Raw genomic sequence first — 12,643 nt, 5'->3', positions numbered from 1 at the left:
TCTGAGGCTGAGGAGACAGGCATGCTGATAATCATGGAGACCACGGCAGAGGGATCGTGAGTTCAAGGCCAGCCCGGGGTGCTTAGTTAAATCTGTATAGAAATACATAATTCTACCGGGTGTCGTGGCTCACACCTTTAATCCCAGCACTCAGGAGGCAGAGGTAGGAGGATCACAGTGAATTCAAGGCCACCCTGAGACTCCATAGTGAATTCCAGGTCAGCCTGGGCCAGAGTGAGACCCTAACTCAAAAAAACAAACAAACAAAAAATACATAATCCTTAGACAGCAAAAAACAGATCTACCATATGACCCAGCTATAGCACTCCTAGGCATATATCCTAAGGATTCATCTCACTACTTTAGAGATACTTGCACAACCAAATTTATTGCCACTCTATTCACAGTAGCTAGGAAATGGAACCAGCCTAGATGTCCCTCAACTGATGAATGGATACAATGGAGTTCTATTCAACAGTAAAGATAATGAAATTTGCAGGGAAATAGGTAGATATGGAAAGGATTATACTAAGTGAGGTAACCCAGGCCCAGAAAGCCAGACATCTCATGTTCTCTCTCATATGTGGATCCTAGCTACAAATGTTTAGATTTGTGTGTGAGTTGAAGTTAAAAAAAAAAAAAATCAGTAGCAGAGGCCAGTAAGCTAGAAAAGGGCTATAAGGGAGGGAGGAGGGAGGAAGACGTAAGGGGATGGTATTTTATATATATGGAAGTAGATGAACAGATTATAGGGAGTGGAATGGCCTAAGTGAGGTCAGGGGAAGAGATGGAGTAAAAGAAGGGTAGGGGAGGGTCAATCAAAATTCAAGATATTGTGAATAAGCCATATGAAAACTTACTTTTTTGGATAATGGCACACCTAGAAGCCATAGATTGTTACTAAAAAAATTTCAGTGCCAGGGATGGGATACCTTCCAGTGAGTTGTTGGCCAAGGAAATCCTTGTTGCCCCCAAAACATTACAGGCTATTGCCAAGGCTCTTGGTTTCCCACCAGAAATAGATGGTAAGACTCTATTGCTGAAGACTCCACATGCCAGGGCTACAAGTCACTGAGAAATCAAGCTGAGGCTGAGCTGAAAACCTCTTTCCTGTATACCAGCTATCAGAAAGCTGGAAAAAGCTGCACTGCATGCAGCCCTGTGGGAGACAGAAGTCATCAGTGGTGAAAACAGTGGACACTGCAAGCCTGAAGTTTGGCTGACCAAGCCAAAAGACTGAGTGGATGCAATGGTGGCATGTCTACTCTGTGGGAAACCAACTGCTCTCTACTTGGACTGGAGGCTCACTCTATGGGAGGGAATACATGCCTGGTACTGAAAACCTAATCAAAAGTCTATAGCAGGGAAGGTCATGAGCATTAGGAGTGTAATCTCTACTCTCATCTGGCTAAATGCATATGTTCTGCTCAACAAACTGCCCTGTAAGCCCTTTACCTAACATTTATACTCATATATTAATGCTACTCTCACTTTTGGTTAGAGAAGCTTCTCTTTTCAGATGGCGGTAACCACTGACTGGGATGACCCAAAAGGCACCATAGTGCTGAGAAGACATGACGGAGGAGCATTCAGCAATGAAACATCTCGATCACACCTTCCAAGGCTCAGGGTCCATTGCAGAAGAGGTGGTGGAAAGCATGTAAGAGCTGAAGGAAGGGTAGGACTGGTCATAATGTAATTGTCCAGCCGAAACTGGTCTTGATTATCCATGACCTCACAGTGCCTAGTACTACCTTCACAAGACCCTCATAATAGGAGGAAAACATGATGACATCAACATAGAGGAGAGACTAACAGAGAGGGGGAGAGGATATGATGGAGAGTGGAGTTGGGAAGGAGAAAGTGGGGGAGGGGAGGGAATTATCATGGTTTATTGTCTGTAAGTATGGAAGTTGACAAAAAAATAAATAAATAGTAAGCTGGGTGTGGTTTGTATACCTTTAATCCCAGCAGAGGTAGGAGGATCACTGTGAGTTCAAGGCCACCTTGAGACTACATACTGAATTGCAGGTCAGCCTGGGCTAGAGCAAGACCCGACCTCAAAAATAAATAAATAAATGTCAGGAAATTTATGTACAATATTTCAGTTCCAAGGAGGCAGGGCTGGAACCAAAGAATAAATCTGTCTGCCCCAGAGCTGTGTGTTCAGCCACTCCATTCCACTGAGATGGGGGAGCAGGGGACCCAAGATCCACAGCATGGGCAGAGTAGACCCATACCAGAATCTCTGCTCTCCAGCCTTCCCCAGGGGACCTGGGCTCTGTGAGTCTCCGTGTAGCACAGCTACTCTCGGATGGGGACAGTCCTGCCCCACAGAGCACTCCTGACAATTCTAGGACGTAGAAATTACCCCCACCTGCAACACAGACACATGCACACACAAATGAGTTACAGAAAGTCTCTATCAAGGCCAGGAAGCAGAGAAGAGAACCTTTTGTTTTTCTGGGTCGTCATTTCCTCCTCTGTATCATGAGTACGATGATGCCCACCTCAACTGGACTTAAGAGAACTGACTAAGGAAACTAAACTGGCAATGTCACAGGCTCGCAGTAAGTGCTCAGTAAACATGAGACTCTGTTGGACAGTTCCTTTGAGTCATGTGGAAACTTAAAAAATATGTATTTATATTTTTCTATATGTACATGTGTTTATGATGTGTCTGCATGTGTGTCTGTGTGAGTGTGGGTAAGCGTGTGGAGGTCAGAGGACAGCCTTGGGAGTGGGTACTCACCTTCCACCTTGCTTAAAGCAAGATTTCTTGTTGTTAGCTGTCATGTGTGCTGCATAGATGGTCCATGACTTCCAAAAATCCTTCCATCTCTGTTTCCTGTCTCATGGTAGGAGCATGCTACAGAGTCCAGCTTTGTATGGTATTGTACTCAGGTTCTCATTGCTGGTAGAAATCACCCAACTAAGGGCAGCTTGTGGGGAAAAAAGAGGCTTATTTTGGCTTACAGGCTCGAAGGGAAGCTCCATGATGACAGGAGAAAATGATGGCATGAGCAGAGGGTGGACATCACTCCCTGGCCCACATAAAGTGGACAATGGCAACAAGAGAGTATGCCAAACACTGGCAAGAGGAAGCTGGCTATAATACCCATAAGCCTGCCCCAACAATACAGTCCCTCTAGGAGGCATTAATTCTCAATTGCCATCAGCTGGGGAGACTAGCATCTGCAACACCTAAGTTTATGGGGGACGCCTGACTCACACCACACATGGGTACTGGAGACCTGAACATGGGTTCTCATGCTTGCGTGGCAAGTGCTTTACACACCGAGCCAACTCCTCAGCCCTTTTTTCTTCTTTGTTCTATCTTGTTGTTGCTCTTGTTCTGGTTTTGGGTTTGGAGGATTTTTAAAATGACTCTCTCAATATTTATTTATTTTACAACTCCATACATGTATCAGGTATCTTCAGATCACATTTATCCCCGTTACTCTCTCTCATCCCCTTCCCACTGCTGTGAACTACTTTTTCTTCCCAACTAATCTCCCTCTCATTTTCGCACCTTTTTTTGTTTCCATGACCCACTGAGTTTACTCAGGGCTGCTTACATGGCCATGGGTGGGGAATCCTGGACTTGGAGCACAGGCAATATGCCAATGGCTACACTGCTGAAGAAAATGACTCATCCACCAGCAGCCACTCACTGGCAATAGCTCTGCAGGAAGGGGTGGAGCCTCATGAACCATCCCTCATAATTCTTCTATTTTATTTTTATTTATTTGAGAACAAGGGGGGGGGGGCAGAGAGAATGCAGAGCCTGTAGCTGCTGCAAAAGAATTCCAATCACCATGTGCCACCTTAGGTATCTGGATTATGTGGGTCCTGGGGAATTGAACCTCAGTCCTTTGGCCAAAGCAAGCGCCTTGACTACTAAGCCATTTCTCTGTCCCCCCTTTTTGTGAGACAAGGTCTCCCTAAGTAGCCCTGGATAGCTTGAATTCACTATGAGACCAGATTGGTTTCAAAGTTGCAGGGATCCTCATGCCTCTGCCTCCAGAGTGCGGAGATTATAAGCATGCATCACCATGCCCAGCTGCTCACCTGGGCTTTAAAAGAGCAGATGCTAGGCCCAGCCTCAGAGACTCTGACCTCAGTGGTTTAGGCTGCTGCCTGAGCCTTGGGATTCTTAGACTCCCTGAGTGCTTCTAATGTTCAACCAAAATTAAGAATAGCTGTATACTGGGTCTTCCATGAGTAGGGGATGGGAATGTTGAGAGACCCCCTCCTGTTTGCATCCTGTCTAGCTACGCTACCTATACTCTTCCACACCCCCCATCCATTCCCTCTCCGACAGCCAAAATGATCGCTAAAACTTCAATCCAGGGCTGGAGAGATGGCTTAGCAGTTAAGGTATTTGTCTGTGAAGCCAAAGGATGCAGGTTCGATTCCCCTGGACCCACATAAGCCAGATGCACAAGGGGCATATGCATCTGGAGTCCGTTTGCAGTGGCTACAGGCCCTGACATGCCCACTCTCTCTCTCTGTCTCTATCTCTCTCTCTGCTTGCAAATAAAGAAATAAAAATAAATTATTAAAAAAAAAATTCAATCCAAAGCCAGGTGTGGTGGTACATGCCTTTAATCCCAGCACTCGGTAGGTACAGGTAGGAGGATTGCCATGAGTTTGAGGCCACCCTAAGACTGCAGAGTGAATTCCAGGTCAGCCTGGGCTAGAGTGAGACCCAACCTCGAAAAAACAAAATGCAGTCAGGCCTGTCATGGTGGTATACTGGAAAGGCTGAGGCAGGAGTATTGCCAATTCTCTCTCTCTCTTTCTCTCTCTAAAATAAAAAATAAAAATAAAAAAGAAAGAAGGCAGGAGGTATAGCTCAGTAAGTAGAGGGCACACATGAACCCTTGGCTTTGATCCCCATTATCATATAAACAGGCAAGGTGGCACATGCCGAAAATCTCAGCACTCTGAAGGTAGAAGCAGGAGAATTAGAAGTTGAGCAAGTGGCTATGGTGGTACACGTTTAGAATCCCAGCACTCAGTTGGGAAGCATTAGCAGGGGTATCACTGAAATTTTTTTAAAATATTTTATTTATTGGGGGGAGACAGAGAGGGAGAATGGGCACGTCAGAGCCTATAGCCACTGCAGACGAACTCCAGACACATGTGCCACCTTATGGCTCTGGCTTACATGGGTCTTGGGGAATCAAGCCTGGGTCCTTAGTCTTCAAAGGCAAGTGCCTTAACTGCTAAGCCATTTCTCCAGCCCTATCACTACAATTTTGAGAACAGCCTGGTCCACAGTGAGCTCCAAGCCATCATGAGCTACATGAGATCTTGTCAAGAAAGAAGGAACGGGGCTAGAGAGATGGCTTAGTAGTTCTTGTGAGGCCTAAGAACCCCGGTTCAATTTCATAGTACCCACATAAGCCAGATGTATAAGGTGGCACATGTGTTCTCAAGTTTGTTTGCAGTGGCAAGAGGCCCTGGAGCATCCGTTCTCTCTCTTTCTGTCTCAAATAAATTAAGTTAAATTATTTTTTAAAAAAGAAAGAAGGAAGGAAAGAAAGAAAAAGAGAAAGGGAGAGAGGGAGGGAAGAAAGGGAGAAAGGAAGCCCATTTCTTTGTGTAGCACTCCCCCACTTTTTCACTGAACAGTTCTACTGGGGCACTCCCACCAAGTGTTTTCCCTGACCAACTATCTGGAGCTGGCCCCTTGGTTTTTCTCCCTAGACTCTGCTCCAGGAAGACAGTCCCTATGTACTTTTCTTTGTGGCTGTAATGCAGCTAGACAGAGTCTGTGCTTAATAAATATTTATTGGGAGCTGAAATGTAGCCTAGTGGTGAGGCCCAGGGCCCCTTCCCAGCACCATAAAAAGAGATATGTAAACAATATTTGTTGCATGAATAAATACCAGCTCTACAGTGTCTTGGAGGGCTGGATGTTTTTTAATTTCTTCATTACTTGACCATATATATTAATAGCCACCATCTAGTAAGTATGGCTGGCTCTTCGTGCCCATGGGTTCCACATCTGTGGATTTAACAAACCTTGGATGGAAAATATTTGGGGGAAAAAAAAATCACATCAGTACTGAGCACATAGTGAAATTTTCTCTTGTTTATTCCCTAAGCAACACAATATAACAACTATTTACATAACATTTACATTGCATTAGGTATTATAAGGCACCCATATATGATTTCAAGTATACTGAAGAATTGTGGAGGTTCTGTACAAACACTATTCCATTTTATATAATGGACTTGGGCATCCATGGATTTGGAATTCCATAGTGGGGAGGCCTTGGAACCCTCTCCTAAGGTGGGGATTTGATGGTACTGGATCTCGTTCCAGTGGCACAAATGAGGAGAAATGCAAAGGCTTCTTCCTTGCATCCTCTCTGCATCATAAGAGCTCCTTGTCCACTCCACTCCACGATCCTAAGTGAGTACCTCTCCTACAGCTCACTTGTGCTTGCCTCCCTATGTCTCCCCTTAACAGGGCTGTAAATCAATCAGAACAGAGGGACCAAAGGTCTTTCATTTTTGTTTTTTGCCAGGCAGGGTCTCCCTGTAACCCATGCTGACCTAGAACTCACTCTGTAACCCAGGCTGTCCTTGAACTCACAGCAATCCTCTTACCTCAGCCTCCTTAGTGCTGGGCTTATAGGCATTAGTCCCCAAGCCAGCTCCAGGTTTCAGGGGCCTTTTCTAGAGTTGAGCTTATCAGGCATCAGGAGCAGCCAAGTGGGATGGTGACACCAGAGTACCATAGAGACTCAGCAGAGGTGCTGGCTGGGGGAGCAGGGAATGTAGCCAGCAGCAACGTGGCCTGAGTCAATGGTGGGGAAGAGAGGAGGGTGATGGGAGCATGATGAAAAGAGTCATGACCCGAGGGCCTGGGGTGCAGAGAGGACAAAGGGGAGACTCTTCAGAGAGCATCATCACATACCTCTAGCCCCTGTTTCATTTTACCACCTCAATTCTGGCCCTCTGGCTTCCCTCACAACTTGCCAGACTGTCCCAGCCCTTTAAGTAAGGACAGATGTCTAACTAGCATCCGGGTCCCCTCCTCATCTTCACCCCTTTCATGGTTAATGATGCCAGGCACTACTAAACACTTTACGCATACTCTTTCAGTTCATCTCCACTCACAGCAGCCACTGTCATCACTATCATTATCCTGGGACAGATAAGGAAACCCAGGGTCAGAGTGACTACGTCATTTGTGCTTGGGTCACCATGTTCGTCTAACTCAAAGTCCACCTCTTAACCACAATGCTATACTTATTCTCTAAAAAGGCAGCTGCTGGGCTGGAGAGATGGCTTAGTGGCTAAGGCACATGCCTGCGAAGCCGAAGGACCCAGGTTCAATTCTCCAGGTCCCACGTAAGCCAGATACACATGGTGACACAACCCTGGAGTTCATTTGCAGTGGCTGGAGGCCCTCGTGTGCCCATTCTCTCCACCCCCTATCTCTAATAAATAAAATCTTTTCAAAAAAGGGGAGCAACTGCCTAGAATCATCACAAAACCCTAATCCTGAGAACAGCCTCAAATAAAGCTGGGCTGCTGCACACCTTCTTCGCGGGGAAGTGGCACTGCGGCCGAGCCCTCCCGTCATGTCGAGGGTAGCTTCCCTTCACGCTCAGCAAAGGTGCTGCAATTACTGTAGCCACATCTGGCATATGGGAATTTAAAGGAAGACACAATCATAGGATGTCAGGCTAGCAGAGACCTAATGCCATACCTCTGAGTCAGCAACTAAAAAGCAAATAAAAATAAATAAACCTGAGGCTTCCCACACCCACCTAACAACAGCTATTGAAATTTGTGATAGGGGGCTCTCCAGATATTTCTACCTATGTTTTCAGGGTCAAGCAAAGTCCTGTGCAGCCTGCCGGGTTCCTGTTCTGGTTAGATTTCAATTTTGAGTTTTGAAGGTAGGGATGCTGGGGGTTGAAGCTAGGGACTCATGCTTGCTAGACAAGCACTCCCCCACTGAGCTATATCCCCAGCCCATGTATTTCCATTTTGAATTTCAGCTCTTACCCGCAAGCCCCTGGGAGCCTCCTGCTTCTCCTCATTTCATGTGTCTTTAAAGAAAGCTCTGCTTGTCTCAGCTCCCTCTGTTGGATTTTCCCCTTTGGAGCTGGAGGGGGTACTTTCCCTCTTCCCTTCCTTCTCTCCCCCTCCCAGACTATCATCTTCCTCTTCCTTTTTTTTCTGTAGCCAGAGTAGGAGCCCAAGGGTCCCTGTTATGGCCACATGTTGACCAATGAGGGCTGCGGGGTCTTCTATCTGCTCTGCAGTGTCTCTTGCTGCAGCGTCTCCCCTCTCTCAGGGTTGCTGGGAGATTATTAGATAATTTTCAAATTTGTAAAGCGCCTTAAGCTCCTCGGAGGCAAGGTGGTATATGAGTGTAATAACAATAACAATCCTATCTGTCAGAGCCATTGAGAAAATGAATCTTGTTATCCTCAGGAACCATCCTAGAAGCCGCAGAAAGAAACACAAAAATAAAGCACGCTGCTGGGTCTCCTGACCAATCCGGGAAGGTAAAAAGCACCACCTGAGAGCCGAGGTGGCATTCGAGCCCCCACTCCCGCAGCCCAGGGCCATTGGTAAAGGGCTCTCAGAAAGTCACCCAAATTGCCTCTGACGCTTCACCAATTAAAATGACTTTAGGACAAGTTGAAATCAACTTAGGGAGCAAACCGTTCTGATGTCTGAAACTCTTGAAGGCGGCGAGGAAGGCAAGTGTCTGAGCAGGTTGTCACTCACTCAGGAGTAATGACGGGAAATCCATCAGGGACCTCGATTGAGTCTGGAGAATTAGTAAGGCTGTTTACACCCGCGCTGGAAGTCAGCAGGCTGGCGGCGCAGCCGAGTTCCTGACATGTGTGTCAGCTTCTCTCCTAATGAGCTTCTCGGACTCCCCACTCTCCCGGCTGGACTCACTGCCATGGACTTCAAGTCACGCTGGGTCTGACTCTCCCGAGGAGAGCTGAGGGCAGCAGGCAGAAGGGGCTCCGTTCCAGGACTGCTTCTGTCACCCCCATCCTTAGGCCACTGGGAAAAGTTCTGTGCTATTGAAGCCTCAGTTTCCCCTGATCTAAATTCTACATGATGAGCTGGTGGGCACAATGGCACATACCTGTAATCCTTAAGAGGTAGAAAAGGGAGGATCAGGAGTTCAAGACCAGCCCAGACTAAGCCATTGTGGGGTGTATGAGACCATCTCAAAAACTCTGACTGGAAAGGTGGCTCCGTGGGTAAAAAATGCCTGCAGCTGTACTTGAATTTGGAGACTCAGAACCCACATTAAGCTGGACGCTGGTAGTCTCTACAATCCCAGCACACCTAGAGGGAGAAGGGAGAAACAGAAGAATCTGCCGGAGAGAATCGCTCTGAACAGCTAGCCTGGCAAATGGAGTGGTGAATAAGAGACGGCCTCAGGGCTGGAGAGATGGCTTAGTGGTTAAGCGCTTGCCTGTGAAGCCTAAGGACCCCGGTTCAAGGCTTGGTTCCCCAGGTCCCACGTTAGCCAGATGCACAAGGGGGCGCACGCGTCTGGAGTTCGTTTGCAGAGGCTGGAAGCCCTGGCGCGCCCATTCTCTCTCTCTCCCTCTATCTGTCTCTCTGTGTCTGTTGCTCTCAAATAAATAAATTAAAAAAAAAAAAAGAGACGACCTCAAACAAGGTGGAAGGGGAGGGCCAGCACCTTAAAGATGTCCTCTGACATGCACACTGGCACATGTGTGCATGCATCTGTGTATGTGTGCACACACACACATACACAGTGGGCTGGGGAGATGGCTCGGTGGGTGAAATACTTGCCATTTAAGCTTAAGGGCCTGAGTTCCTTTCCCCAGAACCCACATATAAGTTGGGTGTGGTGGTGTTTGCCAATAATCCCAGTGCCCAGGTGGGCACAGGGCTTGCTGGGTTAGCAAGTCTAGCTGAATCAGTGAGTTCCAGGTTCAGTGAGAAACCATGTCTCCACATGCATGGGCCCGCACACATTCGTGCTCAAACATATGCACTCATACACATATGAACAAGAATACATACATGCATGCACATACAAACAAAAGCCAAAAACTCGATAAAAGTAAAATAAAATAAAATGCACATGATAGCACAATTCATAGATTGTCTGGCATGAGGGGAAATGAATAGAGATAATCTTTTGCTTCTTATTCACCTTGTGGACATGGAGAGAAAGGAAGGTGAGTTTATCTCCTCTGCTCTGGAGAATCCATTCCCCTAAGAATCCAGGAGAGAAACCTGTTAGAAAACATAAGCACAGTCCAACCTGTCCCTCCTGATCCTGGCTGTGTGACAAGTGCTTACACAAGCCACTCTGAGCCTTACTTTTCCTCATCTGTAAGCTAAGCTAAGCCTGCACCCTCTCCGTGCCTGCTGTAGCCACTAGAAATGGGCTTCTGGGCAACAACAAGAACTCCTTCTTGGCTATGGCTCAGCAAAATCTTCCCCAAGGCGAGGAAGGGTTCAGCTTGATTGTACTGCAGGGAAGGCAGAAAGCTAGGCAAGGGTGACCCTGGGGAGATTCCTCAGGATGGTGACCACAGTGTTTCAGCAGGTCCTCTGCAGGCTTGCTTTAAGCCTCATCGTCCAAGGCCTTGTGGAAACCTATGGTGACCTGGAAGACAAGTCACTGTGCCTTTTCTAGACCAGAGGTTAAAACTTCACAGACAAGCCCAGGTCAGCTCCAGTCACAACTCTATTATTTAAGGTTGTCATAAAAGAATAAACTCAGGCTGGAAGAATGGATGGGATGTTGATTCTTCCTGGCAGGAAATGGAGCAGCTGGGTCCAAGGCCTGTCTTGACCTGCTATGCAATATGGGTTGGGCCTAAGTTTCCCAACCTGAGTGCCCTCTGTGGCCTGGGGACTCCTCAGCTTGAGCAAGGCCCATCAGCCCCTCAGAAGACTTGTGGACTCGCATTGATTTTATTTTAATTTCCTTCTTGTCACAGTTAATAGCATCCCTTTGTTAATTACTGTATATTTTAAAAGTAAGAGGAAAGGGAATTCCCACTGGAGACTCTTGCTTGGCTCAAACAATATGAGGTAAGAAAGGGAGAGAGTTCTGGGTAATGAGCTTGCTGAGCTGGTTTTGCTCCTCCTGGCAGTGCCTGGGGCCGCCAAGGTAGTAGGCACCAGGTCTCTGGTCCCTTCTCCTAGGGACAGCTCCTCAGCCCCAAATTTGCCTCAGAGCCTCTGCCTGCCAACCCCAGCCCTTTTCTCAGGAAAGGCCCAAGGCCTGCACCAGGAGCATGGAGCCCAAAGAACTACATTCAAATGAAATGAGACCTGAAGACCCAGCCTGGGACAAGGAGCAACTGAATAAGCAGAGGAGTTTTCGTTAGCAAACAGCTAGAATGTAGGAAGGGCTCATCCATTGAAATCAGCCGTGTCATAAATCACTTTACCTAACATGTACAAGACCCTAAGTTTGATTCCTAGTACAACATTTAAAAAGTAATATGAGGGCTGGAGAGATGGTTCAGCAATTAAGACACTTGCCTGCAAAACCTAACAACTGGAGTTCAATGCCCCAGTACCTATGTAAAGCCAGAAGATCAAAGTAGTACACGCATCTGGAGTTCCTTTGCAGTGGCTAGAGGCCCTGGCCCACCCATATTCTCTATCTGCCTCTTTCTCTCTCTCTCTAATAGATACATAAATAAAATATTTTTAGGGCTGGAGAGATGGCTTAGCAGTTAAGCGCTTACCTGTGAAGCCTAAGGACCCCGGTTCGAGGCTCGATTCCCCAGGACCTACGTTAGCCAGATGCACAAGGGAGCTCACACATCTGGAGTTCTCTTGCAGTGGCTGGAGGCCCTGGCACGCCCATTCTCTCTATCTGCCTCTTTCTTTCTCTGTCTGTTGCTTTCAAATAAATAAATAAAAATAAACAATAAAAAGAAAAAGACCAAAAAATAAAATAATATTTTTTTAAATAATACAAATAAAAAATTAAATTTAAAAGAAGATAAGCATAGACTTCAGACTCATGGATGGGGCCCAGGACCTGACAGAGGTGGGAACAGCCACTATGATTAGGCACCAAGAGCTGTGGCTGAAGGCCAGGTCCTTCAGAAAAAAGGGGTATTTGGGTCTTTTGGCAACTCATGTAGGTGAAAGAGGTTCCATGTGCTCTCAGCTGCTCACCTCCCCCACCAGACTCCCTAACAGTCATCGGAAGGGGAGCTAGGAATGAGTCAGGGACCTAGGAGTGCACGGGGAAAGGGGAAGAGAGGAGGAGGTGGGAAGGAGGCAGGGAACTAGGGCGAAAGACTCCCAGGCAGAGAAAGATGGAGACTGAGGAAGAGGTTCGTACCATCTAGAGGCACTGATTAAAATCCTGGGAGAAAATGTGACGGTGAGACTTTCTATCTTCCTATTGAGACATTTAACCTAAAAGAAATGAGTTAAATAATTTATACAGAGAATGAGTGAAATTTGCTTTGATCAAATTAAAAAATATGACTGTGGAAATAAAGTGCCCGCCGCGTCCTTTCCAGGCAGCAGAAAGAGCTGTGGAGAAACAAAATGACAGACATAAAAATAACTAACCCTAACCCGGTGAATATTAGCACCATATTTTTGGGGAGATTACACGGCATCA

Source organism: Jaculus jaculus, chromosome 13 (assembly GCF_020740685.1).
Source record: "Jaculus jaculus isolate mJacJac1 chromosome 13, mJacJac1.mat.Y.cur, whole genome shotgun sequence".
Taxonomy (NCBI): domain Eukaryota; kingdom Metazoa; phylum Chordata; class Mammalia; order Rodentia; family Dipodidae; genus Jaculus; species Jaculus jaculus.
This window is presented reverse-complemented; position numbering follows the sequence as displayed.